General features: G+C 44.9%; 25 non-coding genes across 25 annotated transcripts; all 25 read right to left on the bottom strand.

The window, feature by feature from the left end:
* Positions 1-134: 134 nt before the first annotated feature.
* Positions 135-207, bottom strand: trnaf-gaa (transfer RNA phenylalanine (anticodon GAA)). The gene has a single exon. It is a non-coding gene; the product is annotated as a tRNA-Phe (tRNA).
* A 1,707-nt stretch (positions 208-1,914) lies between these two features.
* trnal-aag (transfer RNA leucine (anticodon AAG)) lies at positions 1,915-1,996 on the bottom strand. The gene has a single exon. It is a non-coding gene; the product is annotated as a tRNA-Leu (tRNA).
* Positions 1,997-2,102: 106 nt separating this feature from the next.
* Positions 2,103-2,184, bottom strand: trnas-gcu (transfer RNA serine (anticodon GCU)). Its single transcript has one exon. It is a non-coding gene; the product is annotated as a tRNA-Ser (tRNA).
* A 304-nt stretch (positions 2,185-2,488) lies between these two features.
* Positions 2,489-2,561, bottom strand: trnaf-gaa (transfer RNA phenylalanine (anticodon GAA)). Its single transcript has one exon. It is a non-coding gene; the product is annotated as a tRNA-Phe (tRNA).
* Positions 2,562-4,262: 1,701 nt separating this feature from the next.
* On the bottom strand, positions 4,263-4,344 carry trnal-aag (transfer RNA leucine (anticodon AAG)). The gene has a single exon. It is a non-coding gene; the product is annotated as a tRNA-Leu (tRNA).
* Positions 4,345-4,450: 106 nt separating this feature from the next.
* trnas-gcu (transfer RNA serine (anticodon GCU)) lies at positions 4,451-4,532 on the bottom strand. Its single transcript has one exon. It is a non-coding gene; the product is annotated as a tRNA-Ser (tRNA).
* A 303-nt stretch (positions 4,533-4,835) lies between these two features.
* trnaf-gaa (transfer RNA phenylalanine (anticodon GAA)) lies at positions 4,836-4,908 on the bottom strand. The gene has a single exon. It is a non-coding gene; the product is annotated as a tRNA-Phe (tRNA).
* A 1,707-nt stretch (positions 4,909-6,615) lies between these two features.
* On the bottom strand, positions 6,616-6,697 carry trnal-aag (transfer RNA leucine (anticodon AAG)). The gene has a single exon. It is a non-coding gene; the product is annotated as a tRNA-Leu (tRNA).
* Positions 6,698-6,803: 106 nt separating this feature from the next.
* trnas-gcu (transfer RNA serine (anticodon GCU)) lies at positions 6,804-6,885 on the bottom strand. Its single transcript has one exon. It is a non-coding gene; the product is annotated as a tRNA-Ser (tRNA).
* Positions 6,886-7,188: 303 nt separating this feature from the next.
* On the bottom strand, positions 7,189-7,261 carry trnaf-gaa (transfer RNA phenylalanine (anticodon GAA)). Its single transcript has one exon. It is a non-coding gene; the product is annotated as a tRNA-Phe (tRNA).
* Positions 7,262-8,966: 1,705 nt separating this feature from the next.
* trnal-aag (transfer RNA leucine (anticodon AAG)) lies at positions 8,967-9,048 on the bottom strand. The gene has a single exon. It is a non-coding gene; the product is annotated as a tRNA-Leu (tRNA).
* A 106-nt stretch (positions 9,049-9,154) lies between these two features.
* Positions 9,155-9,236, bottom strand: trnas-gcu (transfer RNA serine (anticodon GCU)). Its single transcript has one exon. It is a non-coding gene; the product is annotated as a tRNA-Ser (tRNA).
* A 309-nt stretch (positions 9,237-9,545) lies between these two features.
* trnaf-gaa (transfer RNA phenylalanine (anticodon GAA)) lies at positions 9,546-9,618 on the bottom strand. Its single transcript has one exon. It is a non-coding gene; the product is annotated as a tRNA-Phe (tRNA).
* Positions 9,619-11,334: 1,716 nt separating this feature from the next.
* On the bottom strand, positions 11,335-11,416 carry trnal-aag (transfer RNA leucine (anticodon AAG)). The gene has a single exon. It is a non-coding gene; the product is annotated as a tRNA-Leu (tRNA).
* Positions 11,417-11,522: 106 nt separating this feature from the next.
* trnas-gcu (transfer RNA serine (anticodon GCU)) lies at positions 11,523-11,604 on the bottom strand. Its single transcript has one exon. It is a non-coding gene; the product is annotated as a tRNA-Ser (tRNA).
* A 292-nt stretch (positions 11,605-11,896) lies between these two features.
* trnaf-gaa (transfer RNA phenylalanine (anticodon GAA)) lies at positions 11,897-11,969 on the bottom strand. The gene has a single exon. It is a non-coding gene; the product is annotated as a tRNA-Phe (tRNA).
* Positions 11,970-13,677: 1,708 nt separating this feature from the next.
* trnal-aag (transfer RNA leucine (anticodon AAG)) lies at positions 13,678-13,759 on the bottom strand. The gene has a single exon. It is a non-coding gene; the product is annotated as a tRNA-Leu (tRNA).
* Positions 13,760-13,865: 106 nt separating this feature from the next.
* Positions 13,866-13,947, bottom strand: trnas-gcu (transfer RNA serine (anticodon GCU)). Its single transcript has one exon. It is a non-coding gene; the product is annotated as a tRNA-Ser (tRNA).
* A 298-nt stretch (positions 13,948-14,245) lies between these two features.
* Positions 14,246-14,318, bottom strand: trnaf-gaa (transfer RNA phenylalanine (anticodon GAA)). Its single transcript has one exon. It is a non-coding gene; the product is annotated as a tRNA-Phe (tRNA).
* Positions 14,319-16,028: 1,710 nt separating this feature from the next.
* Positions 16,029-16,110, bottom strand: trnal-aag (transfer RNA leucine (anticodon AAG)). The gene has a single exon. It is a non-coding gene; the product is annotated as a tRNA-Leu (tRNA).
* A 106-nt stretch (positions 16,111-16,216) lies between these two features.
* trnas-gcu (transfer RNA serine (anticodon GCU)) lies at positions 16,217-16,295 on the bottom strand. The gene has a single exon. It is a non-coding gene; the product is annotated as a tRNA-Ser (tRNA).
* A 292-nt stretch (positions 16,296-16,587) lies between these two features.
* trnaf-gaa (transfer RNA phenylalanine (anticodon GAA)) lies at positions 16,588-16,660 on the bottom strand. The gene has a single exon. It is a non-coding gene; the product is annotated as a tRNA-Phe (tRNA).
* Positions 16,661-18,363: 1,703 nt separating this feature from the next.
* trnal-aag (transfer RNA leucine (anticodon AAG)) lies at positions 18,364-18,445 on the bottom strand. Its single transcript has one exon. It is a non-coding gene; the product is annotated as a tRNA-Leu (tRNA).
* A 106-nt stretch (positions 18,446-18,551) lies between these two features.
* trnas-gcu (transfer RNA serine (anticodon GCU)) lies at positions 18,552-18,633 on the bottom strand. The gene has a single exon. It is a non-coding gene; the product is annotated as a tRNA-Ser (tRNA).
* A 292-nt stretch (positions 18,634-18,925) lies between these two features.
* On the bottom strand, positions 18,926-18,998 carry trnaf-gaa (transfer RNA phenylalanine (anticodon GAA)). The gene has a single exon. It is a non-coding gene; the product is annotated as a tRNA-Phe (tRNA).
* Positions 18,999-20,199: the final 1,201 nt, after the last annotated feature.

The raw sequence follows: 20,199 nt of genomic DNA, 5'->3' as shown, positions 1-20,199 counted from the left end.
ATGGCCTAACGTTGCAGACCCAGGGCTAGCTTATCACACCCGACTCTAGCACGGATGGAGTGAAAGCGTGTGAATTTCTTGGGGTCCGGTAAATCTCGTCCCGAAGGCATTGCAGGACGTCTAAAGGAACCAATTGCCGAAACCCGGGATCGAACCAGGGACCTTTAGATCTTCAGTCTAACGCTCTCCCAACTGAGCTATTTCGGCATGCCAGTGAAAGCGTGTGAGTTTCTTGGGGTCCGGTAACTCTTTTTCCTAAGATTCATCCCTCCAAAGCATGGCTGCCACAACCTTTGTAAAGCCTTTGTCTTGCCAAGACCCCACAATGCATTGCAAAGTTCATTGGTGCTCCATAGCCTTATGTTGCGAAAGCTGCAGACCCAGGGCTAGCTTATCACACCCCACTCTAGCATCAGTGGCTTGAAAAGTTTTGCTGGGACTGCGGGACTGGAGCTGTTGGCTGGGGACCTGGCAAAATGATGAAGAGCCCTGAGACTAAGGTGCTGGCACTGATGGGTGATGACCCTGCTGATTTGAAAATCCAGGCCAGTTAAACCACACAGAATCATGCTTGACAGCAGGCCAGAAAGAAGAATCACATGCCACACGAGTCAGGCTGGTGCCAGGTGCAGCTACATCATGCATGTAATCCCACAGTCTCAGTTCTAGCATGTTTCCGGTGGCGAATTACTGCCTCACCCACGATATTTTCAGGCTCCTGGAACTCAATAACAGCATGTCCATGTTCCACATGTGCTGTTGGGAACACTCTAGGGTTTGGCAGTGAAGGCTTTGCCACACTGATCTGCTGGGGAAGCTCCACTCCTTGCAGCAAAGTGTCCCGGTCAGTTCTCTTTTGCCGGTCAAGCAGCCTGACAAAACAAATCCATTTTAGAATAAAACAATTGCACACAATTTATTTAATTACATTTTTTTTGAAAGTAAATAAATATATGATTTTCTCAATACAATAAACTTGTAGTTCAGTAAATATATATATATATAAAGAGAGATAGATAGATCCAGATAGATAGATAGATAGATAGATAGATAAATATTCTAAATATTAATGCAGAAAATGACAATCACATACTAAGTTTTTTATTTTTGTTTTCACAAACATACAACGTTTGCCAACTTTCAAATAAAAATTCAGTTATAATAAAATAATATAAAGATGCAATTGCAGTTACATCCTGTCATATTGATATACTTACACTTATACAACGTCTCGTACAGAGCCTCCTGAAATTTAAATGAAATCTCAAATCCCTCTGCATTAGCATTTTTGTACAGCCACAAACCATTGTCACATAAACAATCGTACTCAGTAGGACATGTAGTGAAATGTTGTTGTTGTTTTTTTTCAATTACAACCGATTGTAGTGACTAAGACTATGTTTCGGCCAATGGCTGTTTTGTCCCGCCCCAATCCCCTGCTTCGGCCAATGACTGTTTTTTCCCGCCTAATCCCCCTGCTTCGGCCAGTGACTGTTTTTCCCCGTTCGGAACTGTTAGGTCTTGCCGTTCGGAATTGTTAGGACTTGTTAGGACCTAGGTTAGGAATTGTTTGAAATCTCGGCCACCTCGTCGTGCAGAAAATACACCCAAAGCATGCCAAGAAAATCATGTGATTTTTTTTAATGTAGCTCTGCGGCATACTTTACCAAATGGGCTTTAGAAAGGCCTTGTTCAGAACACCAAGATCCAAAGCGCATTGCAAAGTTCATTGGTGCTCCATAGATTTATGTTGGCGGAGCTGATGTGAACTAACAAGTATCTGTGTCCAACCAGCGGGGAAATAATGCCTAACGTTGTGAAAGCTGCAGACCAAGGGCTAGCTTATCACACCCCACTCTAGCACAGATTGAGGGAACAGGTAGGAAGCTTAATCGGTGCCTTGAAAAGGCTTGCTGGCAGCGGTGGGATTTGAACCCACGCCCCCGAAGAGACTGGAGCCTTAATCCAGCGCCTTAGACCGCTCGGCCACGCTACCTGCACCACAACCCGTGGCTAGATATTCACACCGCATTCTAGCACGGACCAAGCGGAACGCATAAAGCCTGCAACAAATGAAGGCGTTGAGGTAAAGAGGAGGTCAGCGACGATGATGGGATTCGAACCCACGCGTGCAGAGCACAATGGATTAGCAGTCCATCGCCTTAACCTCTCGGCCACCTCGTCACGCCAAAAACACACCCAAACCACGCTGAGAAATTTTTTAAATGTAGCTCTGCAGCATACTCACTTTACCATATGGGCTTAAGAAGCGGGTCTTGTTCAGAACACCAAGATCCAAAGCCACTGCAAAGTTCACTGGTGCTCCATAACAAGCATCCAACCAGCAGGGAAATATGGCCTAACGTTGCAGACCCAGGGCTAGCTTATCACACCCGACTCTAGCACGGATGGAGTGAAAGCGTGTGAATTTCTTGGGGTCCGGTAAATCTCGTCCCGAAGGCATTGCAGGACGTCTAAAGGAACCAATTGCCGAAACCCGGGATCGAACCAGGGACCTTTAGATCTTCAGTCTAACGCTCTCCCAACTGAGCTATTTCGGCATGCCAGTGAAAGCGTGTGAGTTTCTTGGGGTCCGGTAACTCTTTTTCCTAAGATTCATCCCTCCAAAGCATGGCTGCCACAACCTTTGTAAAGCCTTTGTCTTGCCAAGACCCCACAATGCATTGCAAAGTTCATTGGTGCTCCATAGCCTTATGTTGCGAAAGCTGCAGACCCAGGGCTAGCTTATCACACCCCACTCTAGCATCAGTGGCTTGAAAAGTTTTGCTGGGACTGCGGGACTGGAGCTGTTGGCTGGGGACCTGGCAAAATGATGAAGAGCCCTGAGACTAAGGTGCTGGCACTGATGGGTGATGACCCTGCTGATTTGAAAATCCAGGCCAGTTAAACCACACAGAATCATGCTTGACAGCAGGCCAGAAAGAAGAATCACATGCCACACGAGTCAGGCTGGTGCCAGGTGCAGCTACATCATGCATGTAATCCCACAGTCTCAGTTCTAGCATGTTTCCGGTGGCGAATTACTGCCTCACCCACGATATTTTCAGGCTCCTGGAACTCAATAACAGCATGTCCATGTTCCACATGTGCTGTTGGGAACACTCTAGGGTTTGGCAGTGAAGGCTTTGCCACACTGATCTGCTGGGGAAGCTCCACTCCTTGCAGCAAAGTGTCCCGGTCAGTTCTCTTTTGCCGGTCAAGCAGCCTGACAAAACAAATCCATTTTAGAATAAAACAATTGCACACAATTTATTTAATTACATTTTTTTTGAAAGTAAATAAATATATGATTTTCTCAATACAATAAACTTGTAGTTCAGTAAATATATATATATAAAGAGAGATAGATAGATCCAGATAGATAGATAGATAGATAGATAAATATTCTAAATATTAATGCAGAAAATGACAATCACATACTAAGTTTTTTATTTTTGTTTTCACAAACATACAACGTTTGCCAACTTTCAAATAAAAATTCAGTTATAATAAAATAATATAAAGATGCAATTGCAGTTACATCCTGTCATATTGATATACTTACACTTATACAACGTCTCGTACAGAGCCTCCTGAAATTTAAATGAAATCTCAAATCCCTCTGCATTAGCATTTTTGTACAGCCACAAACCATTGTCACATAAACAATCGTACTCAGTAGGACATGTAGTGAAATGTTGTTGTTGTTTTTTTTCAATTACAACCGATTGTAGTGACTAAGACTATGTTTCGGCCAATGGCTGTTTTGTCCCGCCCCAATCCCCTGCTTCGGCCAATGACTGTTTTTTCCCGCCTAATCCCCCTGCTTCGCCCAGTGACTGTTTTTCCCCGTTCGGAACTGTTAGGTCTTGCCGTTCGGAATTGTTAGGACTTGTTAGGACCTAGGTTAGGAATTGTTTGAAATCTCGGCCACCTCGTCGTGCAGAAAATACACCCAAAGCATGCCAAGAAAATCATGTGATTTTTTTTAATGTAGCTCTGCGGCATACTTTACCAAATGGGCTTTAGAAAGGCCTTGTTCAGAACACCAAGATCCAAAGCGCATTGCAAAGTTCATTGGTGCTCCATAGATTTATGTTGGCGGAGCTGATGTGAACTAACAAGTATCTGTGTCCAACCAGCGGGGAAATAATGCCTAACGTTGTGAAAGCTGCAGACCAAGGGCTAGCTTATCACACCCCACTCTAGCACAGATTGAGGGAACAGGTAGGAAGCTTAATCGGTGCCTTGAAAAGGCTTGCTGGCAGCGGTGGGATTTGAACCCACGCCCCCGAAGAGACTGGAGCCTTAATCCAGCGCCTTAGACCGCTCGGCCACGCTACCTGCACCACAACCCGTGGCTAGATATTCACTCCGCATTCTAGCACGGACCAAGCGGAACGCATAAAGCCTGCAACAAATGAAGGCGTTGAGGTAAAGAGGAGGTCAGCGACGAGGATGGGATTCGAACCCACGCGTGCAGAGCACAACGGATTAGCAGTCCATCGCCTTAACCTCTCGGCCACCTCGTCACGCCAAAACACACCCAAACCACGCTGAGAAATTTTTTAAATGTAGCTCTGCAGCATACTCACTTTACCATATGGGCTTAAGAAGCGGGTCTTGTTCAGAACACCAAGATCCAAAGCCACTGCAAAGTTCACTGGTGCTCCATAACAAGCATCCAACCAGCAGGGAAATATGGCCTAACGTTGCAGACCCAGGGCTAGCTTATCACACCCGACTCTAGCACGGATGGAGTGAAAGCGTGTGAATTTCTTGGGGTCCGGTAAATCTCGTCCCGAAGGCATTGCAGGACGTCTAAAGGAACCAATTGCCGAAACCCGGGATCGAACCAGGGACCTTTAGATCTTCAGTCTAACGCTCTCCCAACTGAGCTATTTCGGCATGCCAGTGAAAGCATGTGAGTTTCTTGGGGTCCGGTAACTCTTTTTCCTAAGATTCATCCCTCCAAAGCATGGCTGCCACAACCTTTGTAAAGCCTTTGTCTTGCCAAGACCCCACAATGCATTGCAAAGTTCATTGGTGCTCCATAGCCTTATGTTGCGAAAGCTGCAGACCCAGGGCTAGCTTATCACACCCCACTCTAGCATCAGTGGCTTGAAAAGTTTTGCTGGGACTGCGGGACTGGAGCTGTTGGCTGGGGACCTGGCAAAATGATGAAGAGCCCTGAGACTAAGGTGCTGGCACTGATGGGTGATGACCCTGCTGATTTGAAAATCCAGGCCAGTTAAACCACACAGAATCATGCTTGACAGCAGGCCAGAAAGAAGAATCACATGCCACACGAGTCAGGCTGGTGCCAGGTGCAGCTACATCATGCATGTAATCCCACAGTCTCAGTTCTAGCATGTTTCCGGTGGCGAATTACTGCCTCACCCACGATATTTTCAGGCTCCTGGAACTCAATAACAGCATGTCCATGTTCCACATGTGCTGTTGGGAACACTCTAGGGTTTGGCAGTGAAGGCTTTGCCACACTGATCTGCTGGGGAAGCTCCACTCCTTGCAGCAAAGTGTCCCGGTCAGTTCTCTTTTGCCGGTCAAGCAGCCTGACAAAACAAATCCATTTTAGAATAAAACAATTGCACACAATTTATTTAATTACATTTTTTTTGAAAGTAAATAAATATATGATTTTCTCAATACAATAAACTTGTAGTTCAGTAAATATATATATATATAAAGAGAGATAGATAGATCCAGATAGATAGATAGATAGATAGATAGATAAATATTCTAAATATTAATGCAGAAAATGACAATCACATACTAAGTTTTTTATTTTTGTTTTCACAAACATACAACGTTTGCCAACTTTCAAATAAAAATTCAGTTATAATAAAATAATATAAAGATGCAATTGCAGTTACATCCTGTCATATTGATATACTTACACTTATACAACGTCTCGTACAGAGCCTCCTGAAATTTAAATGAAATCTCAAATCCCTCTGCATTAGCATTTTTGTACAGCCACAAACCATTGTCACATAAACAATCGTACTCAGTAGGACATGTAGTGAAATGTTGTTGTTGTTTTTTTTCAATTACAACCGATTGTAGTGACTAAGACTATGTTTCGGCCAATGGCTGTTTTGTCCCGCCCCAATCCCCTGCTTCGGCCAATGACTGTTTTTTCCCGCCTAATCCCCCTGCTTCGGCCAGTGACTGTTTTTCCCCGTTCGGAACTGTTAGGTCTTGCCGTTCGGAATTGTTAGGACTTGTTAGGACCTAGGTTAGGAATTGTTTGAAATCTCGGCCACCTCGTCGTGCAGAAAATACACCCAAAGCATGCCAAGAAAATCATGTGATTTTTTTTAATGTAGCTCTGCGGCATACTTTACCAAATGGGCTTTAGAAAGGCCTTGTTCAGAACACCAAGATCCAAAGCGCATTGCAAAGTTCATTGGTGCTCCATAGATTTATGTTGGCGGAGCTGATGTGAACTAACAAGTATCTGTGTCCAACCAGCGGGGAAATAATGCCTAACGTTGTGAAAGCTGCAGACCAAGGGCTAGCTTATCACACCCCACTCTAGCACAGATTGAGGGAACAGGTAGGAAGCTTAATCGGTGCCTTGAAAAGGCTTGCTGGCAGCGGTGGGATTTGAACCCACGCCCCCGAAGAGACTGGAGCCTTAATCCAGCGCCTTAGACCGCTCGGCCACGCTACCTGCACCACAACCCGTGGCTAGATATTCACTCCGCATTCTAGCACGGACCAAGCGGAACGCATAAAGCCTGCAACAAATGAAGGCGTTGAGGTAAAGAGGAGGTCAGCGACGAGGATGGGATTCGAACCCACGCGTGCAGAGCACAACGGATTAGCAGTCCATCGCCTTAACCTCTCGGCCACCTCGTCACGCCAAAACACACCCAAACCACGCTGAGAAATTTTTTAAATGTAGCTCTGCAGCATACTCACTTTACCATATGGGCTTAAGAAGCGGGTCTTGTTCAGAACACCAAGATCCAAAGCCACTGCAAAGTTCACTGGTGCTCCATAACAAGCATCCAACCAGCAGGGAAATATGGCCTAACGTTGCAGACCCAGGGCTAGCTTATCACACCCGACTCTAGCACGGATGGAGTGAAAGCGTGTGAATTTCTTGGGGTCCGGTAAATCTCGTCCCGAAGGCATTGCAGGACGTCTAAAGGAACCAATTGCCGAAACCCGGGATCGAACCAGGGACCTTTAGATCTTCAGTCTAACACTCTCCCAACTGAGCTATTTCGGCATGCCAGTGAAAGCGTGTGAGTTTCTTGGGGTCCGGTAACTCTTTTTCCTAAGATTCATCCCTCCAAAGCATGGCTGCCACAACCTTTGTAAAGCCTTTGTCTTGCCAAGACCCCACAATGCATTGCAAAGTTCATTGGTGCTCCATAGCCTTATGTTGCGAAAGCTGCAGACCCAGGGCTAGCTTATCACACCCCACTCTAGCATCAGTGGCTTGAAAAGTTTTGCTGGGACTGCGGGACTGGAGCTGTTGGCTGGGGACCTGGCAAAATGATGAAGAGCCCTGAGACTAAGGTGCTGGCACTGATGGGTGATGACCCTGCTGATTTGAAAATCCAGGCCAGTTAAACCACACAGAATCATGCTTGACAGCAGGCCAGAAAGAAGAATCACATGCCACACGAGTCAGGCTGGTGCCAGGTGCAGCTACATCATGCATGTAATCCCACAGTCTCAGTTCTAGCATGTTTCCGGTGGCGAATTACTGCCTCACCCACGATATTTTCAGGCTCCTGGAACTCAATAACAGCATGTCCATGTTCCACATGTGCTGTTGGGAACACTCTAGGGTTTGGCAGTGAAGGCTTTGCCACACTGATCTGCTGGGGAAGCTCCACTCCTTGCAGCAAAGTGTCCCGGTCAGTTCTCTTTTGCCGGTCAAGCAGCCTGACAAAACAAATCCATTTTAGAATAAAACAATTGCACACAATTTATTTAATTACATTTTTTTTGAAAGTAAATAAATATATGATTTTCTCAATACAATAAACTTGTAGTTCAGTAAATATATATATATATATAAAGAGAGATAGATAGATCCAGATAGATAGATAGATAGATAGATAAATATTCTAAATATTAATGCAGAAAATGACAATCACATACTAAGTTTTTTATTTTTGTTTTCACAAACATACAACGTTTGCCAACTTTCAAATAAAAATTCAGTTATAATAAAATAATATAAAGATGCAATTGCAGTTACATCCTGTCATATTGATATACTTACACTTATACAACGTCTCGTACAGAGCCTCCTGAAATTTAAATGAAATCTCAAATCCCTCTGCATTAGCATTTTTGTACAGCCACAAACCATTGTCACATAAACAATCGTACTCAGTAGGACATGTAGTGAAATGTTGTTGTTGTTTTTTTTCAATTACAACCGATTGTAGTGACTAAGACTATGTTTCGGCCAATGGCTGTTTTGTCCCGCCCCAATCCCCTGCTTCGGCCAATGACTGTTTTTTCCCGCCTAATCCCCCTGCTTCGCCCAGTGACTGTTTTTCCCCGTTCGGAACTGTTAGGTCTTGCCGTTCGGAATTGTTAGGACTTGTTAGGACCTAGGTTAGGAATTGTTTGAAATCTCGGCCACCTCGTCGTGCAGAAAATACACCCAAAGCATGCCAAGAAAATCATGTGATTTTTTTTAATGTAGCTCTGCGGCATACTTTACCAAATGGGCTTTAGAAAGGCCTTGTTCAGAACACCAAGATCCAAAGCGCATTGCAAAGTTCATTGGTGCTCCATAGATTTATGTTGGCGGAGCTGATGTGAACTAACAAGTATCTGTGTCCAACCAGCAGGGAAATAATGCCTAACGTTGTGAAAGCTGCAGACCAAGGGCTAGCTTATCACACCCCACTCTAGCACAGATTGAGGGAACAGGTAGGAAGCTTAATCGGTGCCTTGAAAAGGCTTGCTGGCAGCGGTGGGATTTGAACCCACGCCCCCGAAGAGACTGGAGCCTTAATCCAGCGCCTTAGACCGCTCGGCCACGCTACCTGCACCACAACCCGTGGCTAGATATTCACTCCGCATTCTAGCACGGACCAAGCGGAACGCATAAAGCCTGCAACAAATGAAGGCGTTGAGGTAAAGAGGAGGTCAGCGACGAGGATGGGATTCGAACCCACGCGTGCAGAGCACAACGGATTAGCAGTCCATCGCCTTAACCTCTCGGCCACCTCGTCACGCCAAAACACACCCAAACCACGCTGAGAAATTTTTTAAATGTAGCTCTGCAGCATACTCACTTTACCATATGGGCTTAAGAAGCGGGTCTTGTTCAGAACACCAAGATCCAAAGCCACTGCAAAGTTCACTGGTGCTCCATAACAAGCATCTGTGTCCAACCAGCAGGGAAATATGACCTAACGTTGCAGACCCAGGGCTAGCTTATCACACCCGACTCTAGCACGGATGGAGTGAAAGCGTGTGAATTTCTTGGGGTCCGGTAAATCTCGTCCCGAAGGCATTGCAGGACGTCTAAAGGAACCAATTGCCGAAACCCGGGATCGAACCAGGGACCTTTAGATCTTCAGTCTAACGCTCTCCCAACTGAGCTATTTCGGCATGCCAGTGAAAGCATGTGAGTTTCTTGGGGTCCGGTAACTCTTTTTCCTAAGATTCATCCCTCCAAAGCATGGCTGCCACAACCTTTGTAAAGCCTTTGTCTTGCCAAGACCCCACAATGCATTGCAAAGTTCATTGGTGCTCCATAGCCTTATGTTGCGAAAGCTGCAGACCCAGGGCTAGCTTATCACACCCCACTCTAGCATCAGTGGCTTGAAAAGTTTTGCTGGGACTGCGGGACTGGAGCTGTTGGCTGGGGACCTGGCAAAATGATGAAGAGCCCTGAGACTAAGGTGCTGGCACTGATGGGTGATGACCCTGCTGATTTGAAAATCCAGGCCAGTTAAACCACACAGAATCATGCTTGACAGCAGGCCAGAAAGAAGAATCACATGCCACACGAGTCAGGCTGGTGCCAGGTGCAGCTACATCATGCATGTAATCCCACAGTCTCAGTTCTAGCATGTTTCCGGTGGCGAATTACTGCCTCACCCACGATATTTTCAGGCTCCTGGAACTCAATAACAGCATGTCCATGTTCCACATGTGCTGTTGGGAACACTCTAGGGTTTGGCAGTGAAGGCTTTGCCACACTGATCTGCTGGGGAAGCTCCACTCCTTGCAGCAAAGTGTCCCGGTCAGTTCTCTTTTGCCGGTCAAGCAGCCTGACAAAACAAATCCATTTTAGAATAAAACAATTGCACACAATTTATTTAATTACATTTTTTTTGAAAGTAAATAAATATATGATTTTCTCAATACAATAAACTTGTAGTTCAGTAAATATATATATATATATATATAAAGAGAGATAGATAGATCCAGATAGATAGATAGATAGATAGATAGATAAATATTCTAAATATTAATGCAGAAAATGACAATCACATACTAAGTTTTTTATTTTTGTTTTCACAAACATACAACGTTTGCCAACTTTCAAATAAAAATTCAGTTATAATAAAATAATATAAAGATGCAATTGCAGTTACATCCTGTCATATTGATATACTTACACTTATACAACGTCTCGTACAGAGCCTCCTGAAATTTAAATGAAATCTCAAATCCCTCTGCATTAGCATTTTTGTACAGCCACAAACCATTGTCACATAAACAATCGTACTCAGTAGGACATGTAGTGAAATGTTGTTGTTGTTTTTTTTCAATTACAACCGATTGTAGTGACTAAGACTATGTTTCGGCCAATGGCTGTTTTGTCCCACCCCAATCCCCTGCTTTGGCCAATGACTGTTTTTTCCCGCCTAATCCCCCTGCTTCGGCCAGTGACTGTTTTTCCCCGTTCGGAACTGTTAGGTCTTGCCGTTCGGAATTGTTAGGACTTGTTAGGACCTAGGTTAGGAATTGTTTGAAATCTCGGCCACCTCGTCGTGCAGAAAATACACCCAAAGCATGCCAAGAAAATCATGTGATATTTTTTAATGTAGCTCTGCGGCATACTTTACCAAATGGGCTTTAGAAAGGCCTTGTTCAGAACACCAAGATCCAAAGCGCATTGCAAAGTTCATTGGTGCTCCATAGATTTATGTTGGCGGAGCTGATGTGAACTAACAAGTATCTGTGTCCAACCAGCGGGGAAATAATGCCTAACGTTGTGAAAGCTGCAGACCAAGTGCTAGCTTATCACACCCCCCCACTCTAGCACAGATTGAGGGAACAGGTAGGAAGCTTAATCGGTGCCTTGAAAAGGTTTGCTGGCAGCGGTGGGATTTGAACCCACGCCCCCGAAGAGACTGGAGCCTTAATCCAGCGCCTTAGACCGCTCGGCCACGCTACCTGCACCACAACCCGTGGCTAGATATTCACACCGCATTCTAGCACGGACCAAGCGGAACGCATAAAGCCTGCAACAAATGAAGGCGTTGAGGTAAAGAGGAGGTCAGCGACGAGGACGGGATTCGAACCCACACGTGCAGAGCACAATGGATTAGCAGTCCATCACCTTAACCTCTCGGCCACCTCGTCACGCCAAAACACACCGAGAAATTTTTTAAATGTAGCTCTGCAGCATACTCACTTTACCATATGGGCTTAAGAAGCGGGTCTTGTTCAGAACACCAAGATCCAAAGCCACTGCAAAGTTCACTGGTGCTCCATAACAAGCATCCAACCAGCAGGGAAATATGGCCTAACGTTGCAGACCCAGGGCTAGCTTATCACACCCGACTCTAGCACGGATGGAGTGAAAGCGTGTGAATTTCTTGGGGTCCGGTAAATCTCGTCCCGAAGGCATTGCAGGACGTCTAAAGGAACCAATTGCCGAAACCCGGGATCGAACCAGGGACCTTTAGATCTTCAGTCTAACGCTCTCCCAACTGAGCTATTTCGGCATGCCAGTGAAAGCGTGTGAGTTTCTTGGGGTCCGGTAACTCTTTTTCCTAAGATTCATCCCTCCAAAGCATGGCTGCCACAACCTTTGTAAAGCCTTTGTCTTGCCAAGACCCCACAATGCATTGCAAAGTTCATTGGTGCTCCATAGCCTTATGTTGCGAAAGCTGCAGACCCAGGGCTAGCTTATCACACCCCACTCTAGCATCAGTGGCTTGAAAAGTTTTGCTGGGACTGCGGGACTGGAGCTGTTGGCTGGGGACCTGGCAAAATGATGAAGAGCCCTGAGACTAAGGTGCTGGCACTGATGGGTGATGACCCTGCTGATTTGAAAATCCAGGCCAGTTAAACCACACAGAATCATGCTTGACAGCAGGCCAGAAAGAAGAATCACATGCCACACGAGTCAGGCTGGTGCCAGGTGCAGCTACATCATGCATGTAATCCCACAGTCTCAGTTCTAGCATGTTTCCGGTGGCGAATTACTGCCTCACCCACGATATTTTCAGGCTCCTGGAACTCAATAACAGCATGTCCATGTTCCACATGTGCTGTTGGGAACACTCTAGGGTTTGGCAGTGAAGGCTTTGCCACACTGATCTGCTGGGGAAGCTCCACTCCTTGCAGCAAAGTGTCCCGGTCAGTTCTCTTTTGCCGGTCAAGCAGCCTGACAAAACAAATCCATTTTAGAATAAAACAATTGCACACAATTTATTTAATTACATTTTTTTTGAAAGTAAATAAATATATGATTTTCTCAATACAATAAACTTGTAGTTCAGTAAATATATATATATATATAAAGAGAGATAGATAGATCCAGATAGATAGATAGATAGATAGATAAATATTCTAAATATTAATGCAGAAAATGACAATCACATACTAAGTTTTTTATTTTTGTTTTCACAAACATACAACGTTTGCCAACTTTCAAATAAAAATTCAGTTATAATAAAATAATATAAAGATGCAATTGCAGTTACATCCTGTCATATTGATATACTTACACTTATACAACGTCTCGTACAGAGCCTCCTGAAATTTAAATGAAATCTCAAATCCCTCTGCATTAGCATTTTTGTACAGCCACAAACCATTGTCACATAAACAATCGTACTCAGTAGGACATGTAGTGAAATGTTGTTGTTGTTTTTTTTCAATTACAACCGATTGTAGTGACTAAGACTATGTTTCGGCCAATGGCTGTTTTGTCCCGCCCCAATCCCCTGCTTCGGCCAATGACTGTTTTTTCCCGCCTAATCCCCCTGCTTCGCCCAGTGACTGTTTTTCCCCGTTCGGAACTGTTAGGTCTTGCCGTTCGGAATTGTTAGGACTTGTTAGGACCTAGGTTAGGAATTGTTTGAAATCTCGGCCACCTCGTCGTGCAGAAAATACACCCAAAGCATGCCAAGAAAATCATGTGATTTTTTTTAATGTAGCTCTGCGGCATACTTTACCAAATGGGCTTTAGAAAGGCCTTGTTCAGAACACCAAGATCCAAAGCGCATTGCAAAGTTCATTGGTGCTCCATAGATTTATGTTGGCGGAGCTGATGTGAACTAACAAGTATCTGTGTCCAACCAGCGGGGAAATAATGCCTAACATTGTGAAAGCTGCAGACCAAGGGCTAGCTTATCACACCCCCCCACTCTAGCACAGATTGAGGGAACAGGTAGGAAGCTTAATCGGTGCCTTGAAAAGGTTTGCTGGCAGCGGTGGGATTTGAACCCACGCCCCCGAAGAGACTGGAGCCTTAATCCAGCGCCTTAGACCGCTCGGCCACGCTACCTGCACCACAACCCGTGGCTAGATATTCACACCGCATTCTAGCACGGACCAAGCGGAACGCATAAAGCCTGCAACAAATGAAGGCGTTGAGGTAAAGAGGAGGTCAGCGACGAGGATGGGATTCGAACCCACGCGTGCAGAGCACAATGGATTAGCAGTCCATCGCCTTAACCTCTCGGCCACCTCGTCACGCCAAAACACACCCAACCCGAGAAATTTTTTAAATGTAGCTCTGCAGCATACTCACTTTACCATATGGGCTTAAGAAGCGGGTCTTGTTCAGAACACCAAGATCCAAAGCCACTGCAAAGTTCACTGGTGCTCCATAACAAGCATCCAACCAGCAGGGAAATATGGCCTAACGTTGCAGACCCAGGGCTAGCTTATCACACCCGACTCTAGCACGGATGGAGTGAAAGCGTGTGAATTTCTTGGGGTCCGGTAAATCTCGTCCCGAAGGCATTGCAGGACGTCTAAAGGAACCAATTGCCGAAACCCGGGATCGAACCAGGGACCTTTAGATCTTCAGTCTAACGCTCTCCCAACTGAGCTATTTCGGCATGCCAGTGAAAGCGTGTGAGTTTCTTGGGGTCCGGTAACTCTTTTTCCTAAGATTCATCCCTCCAAAGCATGGCTGCCACAACCTTTGTAAAGCCTTTGTCTTGCCAAGACCCCACAATGCATTGCAAAGTTCATTGGTGCTCCATAGCCTTATGTTGCGAAAGCTGCAGACCCAGGGCTAGCTTATCACACCCCACTCTAGCATCAGTGGCTTGAAAAGTTTTGCTGGGACTGCGGGACTGGAGCTGTTGGCTGGGGACCTGGCAAAATGATGAAGAGCCCTGAGACTAAGGTGCTGGCACTGATGGGTGATGACCCTGCTGATTTGAAAATCCAGGCCAGTTAAACCACACAGAATCATGCTTGACAGCAGGCCAGAAAGAAGAATCACATGCCACACGAGTCAGGCTGGTGCCAGGTGCAGCTACATCATGCATGTAATCCCACAGTCTCAGTTCTAGCATGTTTCCGGTGGCGAATTACTGCCTCACCCACGATATTTTCAGGCTCCTGGAACTCAATAACAGCATGTCCATGTTCCACATGTGCTGTTGGGAACACTCTAGGGTTTGGCAGTGAAGGCTTTGCCACACTGATCTGCTGGGGAAGCTCCACTCCTTGCAGCAAAGTGTCCCGGTCAGTTCTCTTTTGCCGGTCAAGCAGCCTGACAAAACAAATCCATTTTAGAATAAAACAATTGCACACAATTTATTTAATTACATTTTTTTTGAAAGTAAATAAATATATGATTTTCTCAATACAATAAACTTGTAGTTCAGTAAATATATATATATATAAAGAGAGATAGATAGATCCAGATAGATAGATAGATAGATAGATAGATAAATATTCTAAATATTAATGCAGAAAATGACAATCACATACTAAGTTTTTTATTTTTGTTTTCACAAACATACAACGTTTGCCAACTTTCAAATAAAAATTCAGTTATAATAAAATAATATAAAGATGCAATTGCAGTTACATCCTGTCATATTGATATACTTACACTTATACAACGTCTCGTACAGAGCCTCCTGAAATTTAAATGAAATCTCAAATCCCTCTGCATTAGCATTTTTGTACAGCCACAAACCATTGTCACATAAACAATCGTACTCAGTAGGACATGTAGTGAAATGTTGTTGTTGTTTTTTTTCAATTACAACCGATTGTAGTGACTAAGACTATGTTTCGGCCAATGGCTGTTTTGTCCCGCCCCAATCCCCTGCTTCGGCCAATGACTGTTTTTTCCCGCCTAATCCCCCTGCTTCGGCCAGTGACTGTTTTTCCCCGTTCGGAACTGTTAGGTCTTGCCGTTCGGAATTGTTAGGACTTGTTAGGACCTAGGTTAGGAATTGTTTGAAATCTCGGCCACCTCGTCGTGCAGAAAATACACCCAAAGCATGCCAAGAAAATCATGTGATATTTTTTAATGTAGCTCTGCGGCATACTTTACCAAATGGGCTTTAGAAAGGCCTTGTTCAGAACACCAAGATCCAAAGCGCATTGCAAAGTTCATTGGTGCTCCATAGATTTATGTTGGCGGAGCTGATGTGAACTAACAAGTATCTGTGTCCAACCAGCGGGGAAATAATGCCTAACGTTGTGAAAGCTGCAGACCAAGTGTTAGCTTATCACACCCCCCCACTCTAGCACAGATTGAGGGAACAGGTAGGAAGCTTAATCGGTGCCTTGAAAAGGTTTGCTGGCAGCGGTGGGATTTGAACCCACGCCCCCGAAGAGACTGGAGCCTTAATCCAGCGCCTTAGACCGCTCGGCCACGCTACCTGCACCACAACCCGTGGCTAGATATTCACACCGCATTCTAGCACGGACCAAGCGGAACGCATAAAGCCTGCAACAAATGAAGGCGTTGAGGTAAAGAGGAGGTCAGCGACGAGGACGGGATTCGAACCCACACGTGCAGAGCACAATGGATTAGCAGTCCATCACCTTATCTCGGCCACCTCGTCACGCCAAAACACACCGAGAAATTTTTTAAATGTAGCTCTGCAGCATACTCACTTTACCATATGGGCTTAAGAAGCGGGTCTTGTTCAGAACACCAAGATCCAAAGCCACTGCAAAGTTCACTGGTGCTCCATAACAAGCATCCAACCAGCAGGGAAATATGGCCTAACGTTGCAGACCCAGGGCTAGCTTATCACACCCGACTCTAGCACGGATGGAGTGAAAGCGTGTGAATTTCTTGGGGTCCGGTAAATCTCGTCCCGAAGGCATTGCAGGACGTCTAAAGGAACCAATTGCCGAAACCCGGGATAGAACCAGGGACCTTTAGATCTTCAGTCTAACGCTCTCCCAACTGAGCTATTTCGGCATGCCAGTGAAAGCGTGTGAGTTTCTTGGGGTCCGGTAACTCTTTTTCCTAAGATTCATCCCTCCAAAGCATGGCTGCCACAACCTTTGTAAAGCCTTTGTCTTGCCAAGACCCCACAATGCATTGCAAAGTTCATTGGTGCTCCATAGCCTTATGTTGCGAAAGCTGCAGACCCAGGGCTAGCTTATCACACCCCACTCTAGCATCAGTGGCTTGAAAAGTTTTGCTGGGACTGCGGGACTGGAGCTGTTGGCTGGGGACCTGGCAAAATGATGAAGAGCCCTGAGACTAAGGTGCTGGCACTGATGGGTGATGACCCTGCTGATTTGAAAATCCAGGCCAGTTAAACCACACAGAATCATGCTTGACAGCAGGCCAGAAAGAAGAATCACATGCCACACGAGTCAGGCTGGTGCCAGGTGCAGCTACATCATGCATGTAATCCCACAGTCTCAGTTCTAGCATGTTTCCGGTGGCGAATTACTGCCTCACCCACGATATTTTCAGGCTCCTGGAACTCAATAACAGCATGTCCATGTTCCACATGTGCTGTTGGGAACACTCTAGGGTTTGGCAGTGAAGGCTTTGCCACACTGATCTGCTGGGGAAGCTCCACTCCTTGCAGCAAAGTGTCCCGGTCAGTTCTCTTTTGCCGGTCAAGCAGCCTGACAAAACAAATCCATTTTAGAATAAAACAATTGCACACAATTTATTTAATTACATTTTTTTTGAAAGTAAATAAATATATGATTTTCTCAATACAATAAACTTGTAGTTCAGTAAATATATATATATATAAAGAGAGATAGATAGATCCAGATAGATAGATAGATAGATAGATAAATATTCTAAATATTAATGCAGAAAATGACAATCACATACTAAGTTTTTTATTTTTGTTTTCACAAACATACAACGTTTGCCAACTTTCAAATAAAAATTCAGTTATAATAAAATAATATAAAGATGCAATTGCAGTTACATCCTGTCATATTGATATACTTACACTTATACAACGTCTCGTACAGAGCCTCCTGAAATTTAAATGAAATCTCAAATCCCTCTGCATTAGCATTTTTGTACAGCCACAAACCATTGTCACATAAACAATCGTACTCAGTAGGACATGTAGTGAAATGTTGTTGTTGTTTTTTTTCAATTACAACCGATTGTAGTGACTAAGACTATGTTTCGGCCAATGGCTGTTTTGTCCCGCCCCAATCCCCTGCTTCGGCCAATGACTGTTTTTTCCCGCCTAATCCCCCTGCTTCGCCCAGTGACTGTTTTTCCCCGTTCGGAACTGTTAGGTCTTGCCGTTCGGAATTGTTAGGACTTGTTAGGACCTAGGTTAGGAATTGTTTGAAATCTCGGCCACCTCGTCGTGCAGAAAATACACCCAAAGCATGCCAAGAAAATCATGTGATTTTTTTTAATGTAGCTCTGCGGCATACTTTACCAAATGGGCTTTAGAAAGGCCTTGTTCAGAACACCAAGATCCAAAGCGCATTGCAAAGTTCATTGGTGCTCCATAGATTTATGTTGGCGGAGCTGATGTGAACTAACAAGTATCTGTGTCCAACCAGCGGGGAAATAATGCCTAACGTTGTGAAAGCTGCAGACCAAGGGCTAGCTTATCACACCCCACTCTAGCACAGATTGAGGGAACAGGTAGGAAGCTTAATCGGTGCCTTGAAAAGGCTTGCTGGCAGCGGTGGGATTTGAACCCACGCCCCCGAAGAGACTGGAGCCTTAATCCAGCGCCTTAGACCGCTCGGCCACGCTACCTGCACCACAACCCGTGGCTAGATATTCACACCGCATTCTAGCACGGACCAAGCGGAACGCATAAAGCCTGCAACAAATGAAGGCGTTGAGGTAAAGAGGAGGTCAGCGACGAGAATGGGATTCGAACCCACGCGTGCAGAGCACAACGGATTAGCAGTCCATCGCCTTAACCTCTCGGCCACCTCGTCACACCAAACCACGCTGAGAAATTTTTTAAATGTAGCTCTGCAGCATACTCACTTTACCATATGGGCTTAAGAAGCGGGTCTTGTTCAGAACACCAAGATCCAAAGCCACTGCAAAGTTCACTGGTGCTCCATAACAAGCATCCAACCAGCAGGGAAATATGGCCTAACGTTGCAGACCCAGGGCTAGCTTATCACACCCGACTCTAGCACGGATGGAGTGAAAGCGTGTGAATTTCTTGGGGTCCGGTAAATCTCGTCCCGAAGGCATTGCAGGACGTCTAAAGGAACCAATTGCCAAAACTCGGGATCGAACCAGGGACCTTTAGATCTTCAGTCTAACGCTCTCCCAACTGAGCTATTTCGGCATGCCAGTGAAAGCGTGTGAGTTTCTTGGGGTCCGGTAACTCTTTTTCCTAAGATTCATCCCTCCAAAGCATGGCTGCCACAACCTTTGTAAAGCCTTTGTCTTGCCAAGACCCCACAATGCATTGCAAAGTTCATTGGTGCTCCAAAGCCTTAAGTTGCGAAAGCTGCAGACCCAGGGCTAGCTTATCACACCCCACTCTAGCATCAGTGGCTTGAAAAGTTTTGCTGGGACTGCGGGACTGGAGCTGTTGGCTGGGGACCTGGCAAAATGATGAAGAGCCCTGAGACTAAGGTGCTGGCACTGATGGGTGATGACCCTGCTGATTTGAAAATCCAGGCCAGTTAAACCACACAGAATCATGCTTGACAGCAGGCCAGAAAGAAGAATCACATGCCACACGAGTCAGGCTGGTGCCAGGTGCAGCTACATCATGCATGTAATCCCACAGTCTCAGTTCTAGCATGTTTCCTGTGGCGAATTACTGCCTCACCCACGATATTTTCAGGCTCCTGGAACTCAATAACAGCATGTCCATGTTCCACATGTGCTGTTGGGAACACTCTAGGGTTTGGCAGTGAAGGCTTTGCCACACTGATCTGCTGGGGAAGCTCCACTCCTTGCAGCAAAGTGTCCCGGTCAGTTCTCTTTTGCCGGTCAAGCAGCCTGACAAAACAAATCCATTTTAGAATAAAACAATTGCACACAATTTATTTAATTACATTTTTTTTGAAAGTAAATAAATATATGATTTTCTCAATACAATAAACTTGTAGTTCAGTAAATATATATATATAAAGAGAGATAGATAGATCCAGATAGATAGATAGATAGATAGATAAATATTCTAAATATTAATGCAGAAAATGACAATCACATACTAAGTTTTTTATTTTTGTTTTCACAAACATACAACGTTTGCCAACTTTCAAATAAAAATTCAGTTATAATAAAATAATATAAAGATGCAATTGCAGTTACATCCTGTCATATTGATATACTTACACTTATACAACGTCTCGTACAGAGCCTCCTGAAATTTAAATGAAATCTCAAATCCCTCTGCATTAGCATTTTTGTACAGCCACAAACCATTGTCACATAAACAATCGTACTCAGTAGGACATGTAGTGAAATGTTGTTGTTGTTTTTTTTCAATTACAACCGATTGTAGTGACTAAGACTATGTTTCGGCCAATGGC

This window comes from Tachysurus vachellii, chromosome 4 (assembly GCF_030014155.1).
Source record: "Tachysurus vachellii isolate PV-2020 chromosome 4, HZAU_Pvac_v1, whole genome shotgun sequence".
NCBI classification, from domain to species: domain Eukaryota; kingdom Metazoa; phylum Chordata; class Actinopteri; order Siluriformes; family Bagridae; genus Tachysurus; species Tachysurus vachellii.
Note: the sequence above shows the minus strand (reverse complement) of the source record. Positions and strands in the feature narration are given on the sequence as shown.